At 46.3% G+C, this 17554-nt stretch overlaps 1 pseudogene; it reads right to left on the minus strand.

The window, feature by feature from the left end:
• Nucleotides 1-17290, minus strand: part of LOC129656510 (histone-lysine N-methyltransferase SETMAR-like) — a 41916-nt pseudogene extending 24626 nt beyond the window's left edge.
• Nucleotides 17291-17554: the final 264 nt, after the last annotated feature.

Consider the following 17554-nt stretch of genomic DNA (forward strand, 5'->3'; position numbering starts at 1 on the left):
TCCATTGCCCCATAGCATGTGGGATCTTCCTGGACCAGGGATTGAACCTGTGTCCCCTGTATCGGCAGGCAGATTCTTAAGCACTGGACCATCAGGGAAATCAAGAATTCTTAAAGCATTCTTAAAGAACTGAACTCCAGAAGGACCAGCCCTTACTAGGTGGTCCAGGGCCACTTGCTGGACTTAGGGACAGGGCAGCAGACGAGCAAACCTGCTAGGGAAGGTCAAGGTCAAGCTTTCTAGGTCCAGGAGAAACTGGGCAAAGCTTATTGACCCAGTGGGCTTGTTTTGGTTTGAATCTGTAGGAATTCTAAAGTAAATTCTCTTAGCCTGGTAATTCTCTCATGTGGGACATATGCCAGTTAGATACCCAGGAGAAATTCAAGGGCTGAGGGTAGTGTCATGAGATTGACACTCTTCCTGTCTTAGAGTCTTAAGATTCCTCAGCCTTGAGGTCTTGCCATCTTGGGATCTTACAATCTCGAGGTCTTTCTGGAAGGAGTCTCAACTCTGTTTCAGAACTCTTGAAGCTAGAGCTGAACTAATCAAAATTGCAGCCCAGTTTTCACCCAACCCAACTTTGGAAGGAAAGCTATGACAAACCTAGACAGCATATTAAAAAGCAGAGACATCACTTCACTGATACATGTCTGTATAGTCAAAGTGATGGTTTTTTCAGTTGTCATGTACGGATGTGAGAGTTGGACCATAAAGAAGGCTGAGAGCAGGAGAATGTTTACTTTTGAATTGTGGTGCTGGAGAAGACTCTTGAGAGTCCCTTGGAAAATAAGGAGATAAATCCAGTCAATCCAAAAGGAAATCATCCCTGAATACTCATTGGAAGGACTGATACTGAAGCTCTAATACTTTGGCCACCTGATGTAAATAGCTGACTCATTGGAAAAGACTCTGATTCCAGGAAAGACTGAGGGGAAGAGGAGAAGGAGGTGACAGAGGATGAGATGGTTGGATGGTGTCATTAAATCAATGGATATGAGTTGAGCAAACTGTTTGATGGTAAAGGACAGGGAGCTCTGGCATGCTGCAGTCCATTGGGTCACAAAGAGCTGGACCTGACTGAGCAACTGAGCAAAAACCTTTCAAGACACAGAAGCTTTGTTTGGGAGTGGGGGAGGATGTATGAGGGTGAAGCAGGTCTCCACCAAACCCCTCCTCTTGCAACAGCTCAGAGGGAGCCCTTGGCTAGAAAGAGGGTGTCCAGGTGGGGTAAAGAGTTGTCCCTAATGGGTCATATCTTCCCTTGAGTCTTCCTCAAGGTCCCCTGGACCTCTTGCAGGAGTGTCCAATCTTTGTTGTTGATTATTGACTTATAACACTATACTTTTCATTTCAAAAATAATGAGGCAATGCACAGTGACACATTGTAGAATATGATAGGATTGGGGATAAACTGGGAAATTAAAGTGAAAGGAAACTAAGGTGAACCCTCAAAGTTCTGGGTGCTTTCAGAAACGTGCCCAAACAGGGCTCAGAAATCCTGAAAGCAAAACGGCTCTGTGGTCAAATTACGTCTGGGAAACACGGCTGATTGATCCTGGCTTTGGAGACCTACAGTGCACACCAGGACACTGAGGGCCCTAGGGCTCCCCATGGCAGAGTCTGATTAGCTTGCTCCTTACGTGTCATGCACACACATGCACACATGCGTACTGCACGCATGGTGCTTATTTTTACGCTATTTCAGTAATGGGATGGATTGAATATGCTGCTTTCAAACCTGCCTTCTCCACTCCATGATGTATCACAAATATTTTTCCAAGCCATTAAATATTTTCTAAACATCTTCTTTAACAGTTGCATTAGTATTCCATTTCATGGTTGTAACATAATTTATGTTCCCAAATCCTACGTTTAGGTTGGTTCTCATTGTTTTACCTATGAATAACTTGGATGAACAGCTTTCACGTAAAATCTTTGTAGACATTTGTGATTATATTCTCAGGCTCTGTCCTCAGTAGTGGCATTTCTGGGTCAAAGATATATGGATTTTAAGATTCTTGATACATATTGCCAATGTTGAATCATTACAATAATTTAAGTCTCTTCTTTTATGTTTATTTTGAAATAATTTTAAAGCAATAGACAAGTTGCAAGAGTAGCATGGGGAACCCTTTTCCTTGAATTATTTGAGAGAATGCTATGGCCATGTGCCCCATCATCCGCAAATACTCTACTGTGTGTTTCATGCAGACAAGGTCATTCTCCTACACAACCAAAAGGACAGCCACTGAAATCAAGAAATTAAAGTTAATACATTACTAGTCTTCTATTCTCAGTCTCCTTTCAAGTTTTATCACTTGTTTTAACAATGTCCATTTAGAGCAAAATGACTCAACCCAGGTCATGGGTTATAGTCGCATCGTCTCTTTCCTCATTCTGGAAAACATTCTTAATCTTCCTCTGCCTTTCATGATCTAAACACTTTTGAAGATTACAAGCTAGCTATCATGTACTGTGCCCCTTGATTAGATTCAGGTTATTCACATTTGTCAAGACATCTCAGCAGGTACCAGATGATTTTGTTTCATCCTGTTACTGGTGATTCTGACACTGATCACTGGGTTAACATGATGTCTACCAGGATTCGCTTTTGTAAAGTTACTTTTTCCCCTTTGCAATTAATAAGTATTTGTGGAAGTGAGTGTGAAGTCGCTCAGTCGTGTCCGAGTCTTTGAGACCCCATGGACTGTAGCCTACCAGGGTCCTCTGTCCATGGGATTCTCCAGGCAAGAATACTAGAGTGGTTTGCCATTTCCTTTTCCAGGGGATCTTCCCAACCCAGGGGCCGAACCCAGGTCTCCCGCATTGCAGGCAGATGCTTTACCATCTGAGCCACCAGGGAAGCAAACGTCTTATTTGTCTTCAACCTTTCACTCACAGTTTTGGCATCCATTGATTTTTTGTGATGCGTTATTGCAATAGTATGGGCTTCCCTGGTGGTTCAGTGGTAAAAAGAATATGCTTGTCGTGCGGGAGATGAAGGAGATGTGGGTTTGAACCTTGAGTTGGGAAGATCTCCCAGAGGAGAAAATGGCAACAATATCACTATAGTACAGTAGTTGTCAAAAATGGTGATTTGTTAATTCCATCTCATCTTCTGCACATATTAGCTGGCTTTCAAGTCTTAGAAGAGCTTTCTCATATCCTTATTTATTCATGACGGTTTATTTTACCCAGTGAGTTAGGATGCATTGGTATCATTACTTATTTTGATACTCAAATTATGCCATATGTTGTTAGTGGAAGTTCTGGCTACTTGGCATCTATTTACATCCTTTGTCCCATCCCTGCAATGGGTTCAGTACTTCTGTCCTTGCTGTTACAATGAGATGTTCTAGCCTTCCAGCCTTGATACAGACTATTTCTCCAGGTGACTTTGATTCCTTTCAGGAGAGAATGGTACTTTGGCACCAACATCTGGGTGCTAGGCATGCTCATCCCTAGTGTGGTGTTGCTGCTTACGTCCTCTTCAAAGGCAGAGCTGGAGCTTCCATGTATACGACATCCCTTGGATACTTTAATTCCAATCCAGTACTGTAGGATCCCTCTTAGCTTCCTTCCTGTATTTGTAACTTCAGTATCCTATTATCATCAGTATATTTGCTTTATTGTTTCTTATTGGTGCTTACTTTTTTCTTAAATAAATATGCCTTAATTATGAAATAGGAAAAACTACTTAATTTTGGAATTAAGATTCAAGTTCAAAGGAAATAAATGTGTGTTGAGGAGTGGGCAAAATGTTATTACAAGTTCAGTTCTGATAGCTAAACCTAAAAAAGAAAGCCCAGAAAAAAATTTTTGATAACTCATCTATTAAATAATTTTAAAACACTAAATAAAGTGTTCAGAAAAGAAATACAGAACACTCAGAAACAAAAAGGAAAAAATATAATATGTTTTAATTACATTTTAAAATTTAGTGGTTTTACATTGAGAAGGTATAGTTGATTCAACATCAACTAATTTATTCTTATAAGTCATCAAATTTAGAGACTAAGGAGAAATGCCATATTACAATCTTAATTAATGGTAAAAAAAAAAGTTTGTTAAAGTTTGATATAGAATTATTTCTAAACTGTGTCATAAATTGAATAGAAAAATACTTCCTTAAGTAACAGTATCTATCCAAAACCCTGGCACTAATGAAGATGAATATAGCATTTCATTTCTGAAATTAGAAACATTGCTGCTGCTGCTGCTGCTGCTAAGTTACTTCAGTCGTGTCCGACTCTGTGCAACCCCACAGATGGCAGCCCACCAGGCTCCCCTGTCCCTGGGATTCTCCAGGCAAGAACACTGGAGTGGGTTGCCATTTCCTTCTCCAATGCATGAAAGTGAAAAGTGAAAGTGAAGTCGCTCAGTCGTGTCTGACTCTTCGTGACCCCATGGACTGCAGCCCACCAGGCTCCTCCATCTATGGGATTTTCCAGGCAAGAGTCCTGGAGTGGGTTGCCATTGCCTTCTCCAAGAAACATATCTACATATCAACTATTATAGAGGCTGTCCAACTTTGTTTTGGAAATTTTAGAAACTTCATGAAAAAGTGTAAAATCGATAAATATGGGAAAACAAGGGAAAAGTTAACTTTATTTGCATGCCTTAGTGTCTATTAGTAGTAAATTAGTTCAGTATGATGACCACACAGAAAATATATCCATGAAATTTAACATCTCTGCTATAATTATAAAGCATGGAAAAATTATACTCCATAGCAACAAAAGGTATAATAACTTAGAAACCAGTTTTTTTTTTTTTTTTTTTAAATGTTGGTATGATATGGGAAGGATTCCCTAATAGCTCAGTGGGTAAAGAATCTGCCTGCAATGTGGGAGACCTGGGTTCAATCCCTGGGTTGGGAAAATCCCCTGCAGACTGGAAAGGCTACCCACTCCAGTATTCTGGCCTGGAGAATTCCATGGACTGTTAAGTCCATGGGGTCAAAAAGAGTCTGACACGACTGAGTGACGTGCACTTTCACTTTCATGATATGGGAAAATTAGAAAACGTAACTGCAGTGAGAAATTAGTCATAAGACTTACATGGATGAGTCTCAAAGAGTGATTTCAGCACAGTACCATAAACCTACCCCTATAACATGTCTCAGTGTAAATTTTTATGGCTGCAGTTCTTTTAGAGCATTAATTTTTACTTGCTCGAATTCCCATGTATTCATGTTAGAAAAGATTCCCAGTTATATTTAAAAATCAAGTTTATTGGAGTGTGATCTTCAAGTAGTAGAATTATAGTTGTACAGTTGGATGAATTTTGACAAACATTTAGCCGTGTAACTACACTACAATCAATGAGTGGAATGTGCACATCCATTTAAAAGCTTGGCATTGGAAACATTGGTGGTATAGTAGTGAGCATAGCTTCCTTCTCTTCTAAAAGCTTCCCTTCTGCCTCTTTGTAGTCAATCCTTCTCCCCACACCCGGCCTCTGGCAACCACTGATTGAATTTTGGTGACTGTAGGTTGGCCTTTTCCAGAATATCATACAAATAGAATCATCCATAATATAACCCTTGGTGTGGCTTATTGCACTTAGCATGATACTTTTGAGATTTACACCTGTTTTTGTACATATAAACAGTTCATTCCTTTTAACTCCTGGGTAATATTGCATTGTATGGCTAAGTCACCATTTGTTTACCCATTCCCCAATTGAGAGCCATTCGTGCCATTTCCAGTTTTGGGCCATCATGAATAAAGCTGTTATAAGCATTTGTGTGTAGCTTTTTATGTGAACAAGTGTTTTTTTATTTCCTTTAGGTGACTACTGAGCCATGGGATTGCTTGGTCATATGATAAATCTGTTTAACTTTATTAAAAATCACATTTGGTTTTCTTATTCTTGGCTCCATCTTATTTCTCTTATGTGGAAGAGCTCTCTGTAGTGATTTTACTTACAATTATTGTCCCTTCACCTTGGTTTCCTGACACCGAATAAAAATGTCTCTTTCCATAGCTCTCCATCCTGGTTGCTCGTTGGAATCAATCGCCACTCCTATGTAATGCTGTATTGCAACTGCCACGGGTATTTAGTTCTGAAAAGGAAAAATTCTCTTATCTGTATTTTTAAAATGCTTCATGTGTCCTTCAGATGGTCCATCAAAGCTAAGAGCCCCTATCTGAAATATACCACTTAACGCTGTAGAAGATAAGAGAAACTGAAGATGATCGAACAAAGCAAAAACTAGGGAGGATGGAGGGATGAAGGGCCCTTGTGCTGTCTCTCTCCTCTTTCAGAACAGAGAGTAAGTGCCGGCTGCACATGGGTGATGGGCTTGGAAACAGATGTCTAAGTACATTGTTTAATGTTGTAATGACAGCCACAGGATAACCGAAACCAGAAACTCTTAGAGGTCGTCAGTAAAAAGTGGGATGGGGATCAAAGCAGAGACAGGAAGAGATTTTTACTCTTCACTGAACATCTTTCTGTACTGTGTGAAATTTTTTTTTTTTTAACCATGATGATGTATTACTTTTATAATAATAATTTAAAATATAACTTAACTGAAGGTATGACTTAACTTGCTGGTATGAAGTCTGTGCTAGATGGAATATCAAAAGTTGATTGGGGGGCAGGGTGGTATTTGTAGAGATGGTTTCCTACCAAGAGTGTTGGAAGGGATGGAATCCAGGATACACATGGAGAGCTCAGCTTTAGGAGGAGGGAAGGATAGAAGGATGAGGTGGGGTCTGGGAGCAATGCTTTGCATGAAAGAAGGTTGGTGAAAGCTCTGGCTACTCTAGTGGGGTGCTCTCAACTCTTTTCATTCAACGAAGCGGGGCTGGTGCTTTATGGAGAAGAGCCCAGCTGTGGGTGATGACATAACTCGGGAGGCAGTGAGTGACGGGCAACAGCGCCAGGCAGCAGCCGTAAGGTTGACCAGATGGCTGAATTCTAGAACCTCCACATTGTTGGCCTAATTATTTCAGAGGCTGATGTTGACAAGAGTGAGACATGGGCCAATGACTTGAGAACACCTATCACAGTGCTAACTGGACTGCAAGTCTAGTTCTGAAGTTCTGGAGACCCAAGGTAAAAGCAATGACAAGTTTCTTAAGTCATAATCTTATAAGGGCTCGGATAGGGTTGGAAGGACACTTACCCCCTGAAGATTTCCCCCACTGTCATGTCCTGAGATTACAAGGTGCAGCCAAGGGGCACTGCCAAGCCTCCCTGGAACCCTGGCATCTCACCTCTGCTCTCTGTGTTCACATCGACATCGTGTCCTTGTTTTCTCAGCAGGTGTAGAATAACTTGCAGGACCCAGCGAGTAAGTACCTCCTTAAATTTTGCACCCTGGGTGCCTCACTCACCTGGCCAGAGACACAGCCCTGCCCACTCAGTGATCTGAGTGCAAGGCGTAATGGAAATAGCAAAATGAGGCCCTTTCTTCCTAGTCTTCTAAATATAACTATGGATTCAGTTTGGGAAGGAATAAAGGTTTATTCTACATGAAGAGATTTTATATTTTCACCCCTGGAATAGGATAGATAGATGGATACATAGATAGGTATAGATAGAAGGGCTTCCAGTGGCTCAGGGGCAAAGAATCCACCTGCCAATATGGGAGACATAGGTTGGGAAGATCTCCTGGATAAGGCAATGGCAACCCATTCCAGTATTCTTGCCTGGGGAATCCCATGGACAGAGCAGCCTGGCGGGCTACAGTCCATGGGGTTGCAAAGAGTCGAACACGACTTAGTGACCGAACAATAGCAGCATCAGTGATGACAAAAATTGATAGGTCGATGATAGATAAATGGCAGATTTATCTGGAAAGCAGAGAAGAAAGTCAGAGGCCAAAAGACCAGTTAGCAGGATGCACCCGTTGGCAGGACCTGTTAGTAGCCGCTGGAGGCACATCTGTGCAAGGTGTGGACTAGTCCAGGGGATTTGTGGAAACGGTGACTGATCTGATCAATATCAACAACCTTCCCACACCCACTGCACCGCCGCATCAGCATCGCCTCCATCACCATCAGGTGTGTATGCGCTATTCAGCTTTGGTGACTCACGGCAGCTCATGCACCTGCCACACGGATCACGGAGGCCACGCTTCTGACCTGGGCGGGACAAGAGCTCCACACACCCGGCCCCCTGACACCCAGGGACGCGGGAACCGCACTGTGAAAGGCAGGCCCTCGAGGAGCCTGCGCGTGCCCTAATTCCGCCGCTTCGCAGCACGGAAGGCAAATGGAAGGCTTGGGCGGTTAAAGGGAAAGCTCACCCGAGCCCCAGCCAAGAGCCGTGTGCTGTCACCGGCCTCTCAGCAGGTGAGGGCTCACGTGGGAAGCAGATGCGTCTGCAGAGTCCGCAGTGTGATTTACTGGACAGGACAGCACATATAATACAATTCCACATCTGGTGGAGTTAAGGAGGAACTGGGCAGTCACGTAGCCCAGTGCGTGCTTTCTGGAGGCTCATGAAAGAGGCACATACATTGTTCTCGAACAGGAACAATAAACTCTGGGGCTTCCACAAGTTTAGTAATTTGTGCGGGCCGCCTTGGCTGTCTCTCGCTCAGTAAGAGGTGAGATCTCAATTTCTCCAACAGTACTGGTAAGTAGAGCAAGACAAAAAGCCACTGTGTAAAATGATTAAAAGTAAGAAATTCTTTCAATTTTATATATAACTTAATGTTTGTTTTATTTATTCCCAGTTCCCTTCACAAAGGGGCTCAGAAAACCACAGGAAATGCTGCTTCCCACTCCCAGGGCTATGTTGCTACGTGTCTGTTTCCAGTGTCACCTTGAGCAAAGTCTGTTGCTCATCCCTTTACCTTTAAGCCATCCCTGCTACAAGAGCTCCCACTCACAGGCCAGCTGCACCCTGCACTCGTCTCTGAAGCCTCAGAGATCACCTGTGACAAACACAGGGCAGAGACAAGTTTCAAGTTCATGCATCCAGATCTCAGCAGAGGTTCTCTCTGGATGATGGGATTCAACTTGCTTTGTATTCTTTTTCTCTGTCTCTGTCAAAGCTTTCATGTATTTCTGATCCAGGCAGGACAGTAGGTCCACATACCTGGCTATTTGACATCCAGGATGCTTTCAAAGCTAGATGATGTAGTAAAAGCCAGAGAGATCCCTCTGCAGACAAAGGTCTGTATAGTCAAAGCTATCGTTTTTCTAGTAGTCATGTACAGATGTGAGAGTTGGACCATAAAGAAAGCTGAGCACCAAAGAATTGATGCTTTTGAATGGTGGTGCTGCAGAAGACTCTTGAGAGCCCCTTGGACTGCAAGGAGATCCAACGAGTCAGTCCCAAAGGAAATAGACCCTGAATATTCATTGGAAGGACTGACATTGAAGCTGAAGCTCCAATACTTTGGCCACCTGATGTGAAGAGCCAACTCATTGAAAAAGACCCTGATGCTGGGAAAGACTGAGGGCAGGAGGAGAAGGGGATGACAGAGGATGAGATGGTTGGATGGCATCACCAACTCCATGGACATGAGTTTGAGCAAACTCCGGGAGAGAGTGGATAGGGAAGCCTGGTGTGCTGCAGTCCACGGGGTCGCAAAGAGTTGGGCATGACTTAGTGACTGAACAACAACAAATGCTTTCAAATATTTCTAAAATTTTCAGATTCTCTGTTTAGTTTTTGTTTCTGGTGTTTTTGTAATTTTTAAAGGGGAGAAAAGAATTCATGCTTTCTAGCCCACTTGGCCTGAGATGAGTTCTTTACACCAGACCGCAAGGACTACATATCCAGCCCTGAAAAGGTTAGCCAAAGCCTGGCCCTGTGTCTGGACCCCCTCTCTCTGGGTCTGCAGGCTCCCAGTGGCAGCATGGAAGACCGTCAGCTGTGGACACCAGGGTTGTGGCCCCACACACCTGTGCCTGCTGGCGTGCGGTTGAAGCCTCATGCTAAGAAAATCCAGGTGGGAGACGCCTTCTTCTTAAAGTTTTCTTTCTGGAAAAACACTTGCAGGTGTTTGGAGACCAGCTGCAGAAATAAGAGCAAAGCTGCGGGCACTTTCTTGCGGGCCTTTATTACCAAGAAGTAACACGTAGTCGGTGGAGCGCCTGGTGAAAGCCCGTTGGCCGAGGTGAGGTCTGAGCGCCGGGTCTTCCTGGCTTGAGAAGTGCAGACCCTGCTGTCCGAGGCCTCTGCCCCTGCTTTCTTTGTTCCATTAAGTACATAATTGCTGATTTTGTGAACAGGACCTAAGAGGCCAGCGCCATCGCTGTTAAATCACTTTTCAAACTTCCCAAGGAGCCTTTATTCTCAGGCGACCAGTGTCATTTGATCCCACCCAGCCCGGCTTTTCATTCTTAATCCCCCTTGTTTACCGTGGATTTAATCTCTGCCGTATTTAGGGTTTAGCTGGACAAATCCTATCCTCCCCCGGTCGGGTCATGTGACCACATCAGTTAGGCCCGTGACAGGGGCTTTAAATGTGTCTATCTCTGCAAAGAACAAACAGTCTCAAAGCTTTCAACCTTCCCCCATAAAGAGTCTTTAAAAGGACCTCAGACACTGGAGTGATAGGGACCACCCTGGTAAGGGTAAACCAGGTTTTGACATGGAAAATTAGTCAATTTTTCGATACAGTGTGTGCCTATGAAAAGACTCAGACCGGTTTTACAATGGTTTTGTACTTTCAAAAGCGAGAGAAATTCAAGCCATATGGCTCGGGGTTAGTATTCAGACCCCCAGGCTCTTGAGCCCTCTGTCCCTTCTTGGGAACATGCAGGTTGGTACACGTTTGGGGCCAGGCCATAAACACTGTCTAGGATTCTTGGGGTGATTTGTGTGGATAGAAGCCCCCTAGAATGCATCACCACAGTTGATTTTTCTTTTTCCTTCTGGAAAGTGGTATTGGTTTGGGGAACAAATAAATATTCCAATTCTCACTAAAGGCTCCAAAGTGGAGCCCAGCAAGGAGGGGACAGAATTCACACACACACACAGCTCATCACCTGCAGATAGACAAGGACCTCCTTGGCTTTACTGGTCTAAAAGCAAAGCTGGCTTTACATTGTGACTTGAATTTAACTCAACCCAAGATCTTTTTTAAGAAAAGATTGAGGTAGAATATACACAACATAAAATTTAATATTGTAAACTTTCTATCGTCTTTTTTTAAAAAAAAAAATTTTACCTGGAGGATAATTGCTTTACAATATTGTGTGGGTTTCTGCCATATATCAATATGGGGACATAGCCAGTAGGAATTTTCTGTAAGAGGCAGAGAGCTCAAACCTGGCCCTCCGTGACAATCTAGAGGGGTGGGATGGGGTGGGAGGGAGTTTCAGGAGGGAGTTTCAAGAGGCAGGGGACACATGCACACCTATGGCTGTAGCCATTTTTAACTGTACATATCAGTGAAATTAAGTGCATTCACAGTGTCTTGCAACCGTCACCACCACCGGTCTCCAGGATCTGTTCATCTTCCCCGACAGAAACTCTGTCCCCATGAAGCCCTCACTCCCCATCCACGTTCCCCAATCCCCGGCAACCACCGTCTACTTCCTGTCTCCATGAGCTTGACTCCTCTAGGAACCTCATGGAAGTGGAATCACATAGTATTTCACTCCTTTTAAAGACTAACTAATATTTCATTGTGTGGATGGGCCGCTTTTTTTTTTAACCCTTTTATCCATTGACGGGCATGGAGGTTGCTTCCACCTTCTAGCTATTGTAATAATGCTACTTATGAATAAGGATGTGTAAATATCTATTTAAATCCCTGCTTTCACTTCTCTGGGGTGTACACCTAGAAGTAGGTTGCAGGATCACATGGTAACTCTATGCTTAGGCTTTTGAGGAAACTCCATTCAGGCTCCATCATTTTACATTCCCACCAACCATGCACAAGGGTTCCAATTTCTGCACATCCTCCTCAACACTTTTAATTTTGTGTGTGTGGGTCTGTATTCTGTTTTAAACTAATAGCCATCCTAATAGGTATGAAGTGGCATCTCGTTGTTTTGAAGTGCATTTCCCTAAAGATTCGCGATTTTGAGCATCTCTTTATGTGCTTATCAGCCATTTGTTTATCTGGAGAATATTCAAGTCCTTCGCCTGTTCTTAGAGCCGCTTGGTTGTTTCTGTTGTTGTTGAGTTGTGGGAGTTTGGGTATCTCTGGACATAACCCTTATCAGATTTGTGATCTGCAAACATTTTCTCCTGTTTTATGGCTTGCCTTTTCACTCTGTAAATGGTGCCCTTTGACGACGACCCACTGAATTATAATCGACCTGTTCATCCCTCCACTAGTCTCCATGTGGTGTGCAAGAAGTTACAGCTCAGGGTGTAAGGAAACAGGGAACCAGACCCCTGGCCACTGGAGCAGGGAGGCAGAAAGGTTTCAGAATGAAACACCAGGCCTCTCAAGACAATAAAAGGGAACTGTTGTTCTTTAGTCACTAAGTCGTGTCCGATTCTTTTTCGACCCCGTGGACTGTGGTCTGCCAGGCTCTTCTGTCCATTTGATTCTCCAGGTAAGAATACTTGAGTAGGTTGTCATTTCCTCCTTCAGGGGATCTTCCCGACCCAGGGATCGAACCCGAGTCTCCTGCATCATAGACAGGTTCTTTACCAACTGAGCTTTCAGGGAAGCCCAATAGAAGGGAAGCTGGGGGCAAATGCTGGCATTATTGCTAATACTCCTAGGTTTCTGGGCTGCCTCTTTACCAGGCTGGGAGGCAGAGACTTGCCCTCAGCATCTTGGAAGCCCAGCACCCACCACCAGCACCCCGTCTCGCTCCGTCAGTCAATGAACAGAGGGAGCAGGATGTCACGTGCCCAGAAGACCGTGGCACATGCAGTCAGCAGGCCCCACTGGCCTGTGACCTTGGATCTGGCCATTAAATCTGGGGTTTCTTGTTGCAGTGTGTCCTCTGAGGCCATTTAATACTCACACAGAAATTGGAAGCCCTGAAGGTCAAGGGTTCCACATGAAAGACTCTCTGTGTGCGGGGCGAAACCTGAATCTCTGCATTAAGTAATGCCTTCCAGACAGCTCCTGCCCTGTGCACCCTCCTTCACAGGGGACCCCAAGGTTAACCTCCTGGCCCATCCCATTCCTGCCTCTGGTCTGCGGTGAGTGGCATGAAGCTGACCTTTGGAGTCAAAGCTGCTGTCCCTGGGGGGCCAACCCATCCGCTGAGCAGCCTGGTTTGGAGACACAGGCATCTTCTCTCTCCTCCTCTGGCTGGTACTCTTGGCCATGCTCGGCGCTGACCTCCGGCTCTGAGCTCAAGGTCTTGAATCCAGAAACCAACCCCCACCCCCACCCCAACCCCTTTCTCCTCTCCTCTGGGACTGGGGTCTGTCAACAACACAAAAATGCTTATGATTCCAGATTTTAATGTTGGTGTGTGTGAGTGTGCTCAGTCGTGTCCGACTCTTTGCTGCACCATGGACTGTAGCCCACCAGGCTCCTCTGTCCCTGGGCTTTCCTGGGCATGATTACTGGAGTGGGCTGCCATTTCCTACTCCAAGGGATCTTTGTGACCCAGGTATCCGGGTCTCCTGCCTTGGCAGGAGGATTCTTTACCACGAGCGCTGCCAACGTTGACATAGAAACCTTTTCCCTTGATTCTGCACCATGTTGCGAGATAATGGATTTTGCCTCAGTGTCCCTGGTCTGCATAGCTTTTTCTCACATTGTGGCAGGAACAAGGCAGTTAATCAAGAACAGACAGTGGTCATGCCGTGGAGGTGACTGACACCGAAGTCCTCTGGGTGTCCCAGCCCGTGAGATGATTCCTGTTGACCTTTAGAGACAAATGACAAGAGTCAGGATACTGACTTCAGGAGGAGGGGACCCAGGCTTCTTCCAGAGCCTGTCTTCCCAGTGGAAGCCAGACGTGGTCCAAGCCCCCCACTCAGCCTGGGCAGGCTCCCCTTCTCCAGCACAGTGTCACCTCCCATCTGGATGAGGCTCTGGGATTTCTCTCTGCAAGACCCAAGAGCTTTCTTTGCAGAATCCTAGCCCCCTTGAGGCCACCTTCTTCCACTAGTCCTTGGCATGAGAAATGTTTTGTTTTGAGTTTGGAGTAAGGGGGCTTTTAAGGTAATCTTTTTAACCCCAGATGAGTAGATGCTGGTACCTTGTAGAGGGCAGAGGCAGAAAGAGCAGTTTCCTGGGAGGGAAGGGTCTTGACCCAGATGTGGAGGACCAGAGGCAAGGCCAAGAGGATGCGGAGGGGCTTCTGAGTGCTTCATCAGCTGAACGGAGTGTTTGGGGAAGGGCTACGCTGGCAGATCCTGAGAGCTAAGTCAGCGGTGCTGGTTCAGTTAAGTTCAGTCGCTCAGTCATGTTGGACTCTTTGCGACCCCATGGACTGCAGCATGCCAGGCCTCCCTGTCCATCACCAGCTCCCGGAGTTTGCTCAAACTTATGTCCATTGAGTCGGTGATGCCATCCAGCCATCTCATCCTCTGTTGTCCCCTTCTCCTCTTGCCCTCAATCTTTCCCAGCATCAGGGTCTTTTCTAATGAGACAGTTCTTCCCATTAGGTGGCCAAAGTATTGGAGTTTCAGCTTCAACATCAGTCCTTCCAATGAACACTCAGGACTGATCTCGGGGGTGGTGGGGGGCAGCATGAAGTAAGGATGTCAGGAAGGGGCCTAAGTCTGGAATGAATACAATAGCCCAACATGGAAGAAACCTAAATGTCCATCAACAGATGAATGATAATGAAAATGTGGTGCACATACGCAATGGAATACAATTCAGCCATAAGAACGAATGAAGCTGGGTCATTTGCAGAGATGTAGATGGACCTACCGTCTGTCATACAAAGTGAAATAAGCCAGACAGAGAAAAACAAATATAGTGTATTAATGTATATATTGTTGTTGTTCAGTCTCTAAGTTGTGTCTGACTCTTTGTAACCCCATGAACTGTAGCCTGTCAGGCTCTTCTGTCCATGGGATTCTCCAGGCAAGAATACTGGAGTGAGTTGCCATTTCCTCCTCCAGGAGATCTTCCCAACCCAGGGATCGAACCCACATCTCTTGTGGCCCCTGCATGACAGGGAGCTTCTTTACTGCTGAGCCACCGGGGAAGCCCACTGATGAACCTATTAGCAGAACAGGAGTAGAGACGCAGACGTAGGGAATGGACTAGTGAACACGGTGGGGTTGGGGAGAGGAGAGTGGGTCAGATTGGGAGAGCGGCATGGACCGCCATGTGTAAAAGAGATGGCTGATGGGAAGCTGCTGGACAGCACAGGGAGCTCAGTTCAGTGCTCCGTGACGACCTAGAGCAGTGGGATGGGGGTGGCAGAGAGGCTCATATACGAATACATGTAGCTGGTTTATGTTGTTATGCAGCGGAGACTAACACAACATTATAAAGCAACTGCACCCCAATGAAATCAAGTCTGCAGTGTGTCCCGTGGGTAAAAAATAGTTCCCATAGGAGTGACCTGATGGAGCAGAGGCTCCTACCAGGAATGTGGGACAGGGGGTGGGGGCAGGAACTCAGAAAGAGGGGGCAGCAGGAAGCCTGCAAGTCCAGCCCAAGGGTTTAGACCTGGGTGTCTGCATTTTCAGGACTTTCTGGTGTCCTTTCCTTAGGACGGTGGGGGCCAGGAGGGCAGGGGTCCCATTCATCCTGATATCACCTGTGCCAGGCCCAAGGCTGCACACAAGGCAAAACCCAGGATGTGGGTGTGGACACAAGGCAGGGTGTGGAGTGGAAGGGCAGGGGGCACAGTGGGAGGAGAGGCCTGGACTGAGGGAACTGGGGTCTTTGGGTGATGACCCCACGTTCTCACTATGGATGTTTCCGGGAACGGCGTCCCAGGCAACCTTCCTGATGATCATTCCTGGATCATTCCTGGAGAACTGGAAGGAGACGGGGGGGACATCAGAAGCTTTAGGATGGAGCGGCCCAGCAGGTGACATTTAGGAGTCAGCCAGATGGAAGGCAAATTAGTGATTACTGTCTGCACTGAGGAAACTGGGGAATTGGGAGGGACCCCCAATGTCCCTGCCGTTTGGGTGGTTTACTGCAATGCTCTCCAAGGCGGTTACCAAGTCAGAGACACTGTCCCCAACACTGGCTCATGATCTGGACCCTGGGCAAACCAGATGCCCTTTGGTTGGAGGACACAAACCCTGACCCCCGGGTGTGTTGGCCCTCAGGGGTGGCCCAGGCATGCCAAGCTGGAGGGGGGCAGGTAGCAGGTTCAGAAGATGAGTCCCTATGGGGACAGAGGTGCAAGGAGGAGGTCTTCCCTGGTGGCTCAGACGGTAAAGCGTCTGCCTACAATGTGAGGGACCCGGGTTCGATCCCCAGGTTGGGAAGATCCCCTGAAGAAGGAAATGGCAGTCCACTCCAGTACTCTTGCCTGGAGAATCCCATGGATGGAAAAGCCTGGTAGGCTACAGTCCATGGGGTCGCAAAGAGTTGGACACGACTGAGTGACTTCACTTCACTTCGCTTCACACAAGGCTTGGAAAGAAGCCCCGGGTCTGTCTGAAAGCGTTCCACCGGGGTCTGGGTCTAGAAGTTCGAGTGTGAGTGGGGAAGGTCTGGAGCCTCTGCTTCCCAGGCCTCGGGTCCATGAAGACTTGTGTTCCTGAGGACAAGTCAACAGCCCACGGAGATGCTGTGTGGGCAAGAGGGAAACCAGGAGGCTCTCCTCTGATTGTCCTCCCCAGAGGCCGGGATGCTCTCCGGTCAGTCGAAATCCTTCATCCTCGTGTGACAGGACCTGTGTGCATCACTATCACCATCAGCACATCCCTCAGCTCTGCTCCCGGTGAATGCGAGTCCTCCCCTGATTCCTGAAGCACTCAGGACACCCAGCTCTGTGTCCTGGACATCACTCTGGTCACCTCAATCATGACCACCCCGTGCCTTCCCTTATCAGGGCTACATTTCCTGGCTTGAAGCCTCCTGTGAGCACACAGCCCGGGGGCAGAGTTGAAATGATCACAGATTTATTTACTCATTTTTTTTTTTTTTTTCCTTTTACTGATGGAAACTTCAGGCTTGGATGCACATGTCCAGCTCACCGTTTGCTTGGTTTGCAAGCTCACGTCCCAGGACTACCTTCCTCGTGGCCCTTTCAAAAACAGCTGGCTCTGGTCTGCTTGTGCCAGAATGGTCCTGAGCTTCTTTCAAGACTTGTTTCCGGGTCCTGGGGCCTCCGCGGCCACTGCTGACCCTGTCCGTCCGTCTGCCCAGCGCCTGCGGTTCTGTGACGTCTCCTTGTGCTGCTGTAACAGAGTGCTGCACCTTGGGGGCCGAAAGCCTCAGAAACATGTCCTCTCCAGCTCTGCAAGCCATGAGTTCCACATCAAGGTGTTGGCAGGCAGGGCTGCACTCTGTCCAGAGGCTCCGGGGGAGGGTCCTTCCTTGCATCTTCCAGCTCCTGACAGCTCCTTGCACTCCTGGGCTTGTGGCTGCATCCCTCCAACCTCTGCCTCAGCTTCATGAGGCCCTGCCCACCCTCTGTGATTGTATTCTTGCTTTTTTTTTTTTTTTTTTTTTCTTACTCTTCCTTCTCTGTCTCCTATAAGGAGGTAGCTGCTGCTAAGTCACTTCAGTCGT

Source organism: Bubalus kerabau, chromosome 6 (genome assembly GCF_029407905.1).
Source record: "Bubalus kerabau isolate K-KA32 ecotype Philippines breed swamp buffalo chromosome 6, PCC_UOA_SB_1v2, whole genome shotgun sequence".
NCBI lineage: Eukaryota > Metazoa > Chordata > Mammalia > Artiodactyla > Bovidae > Bubalus > Bubalus kerabau.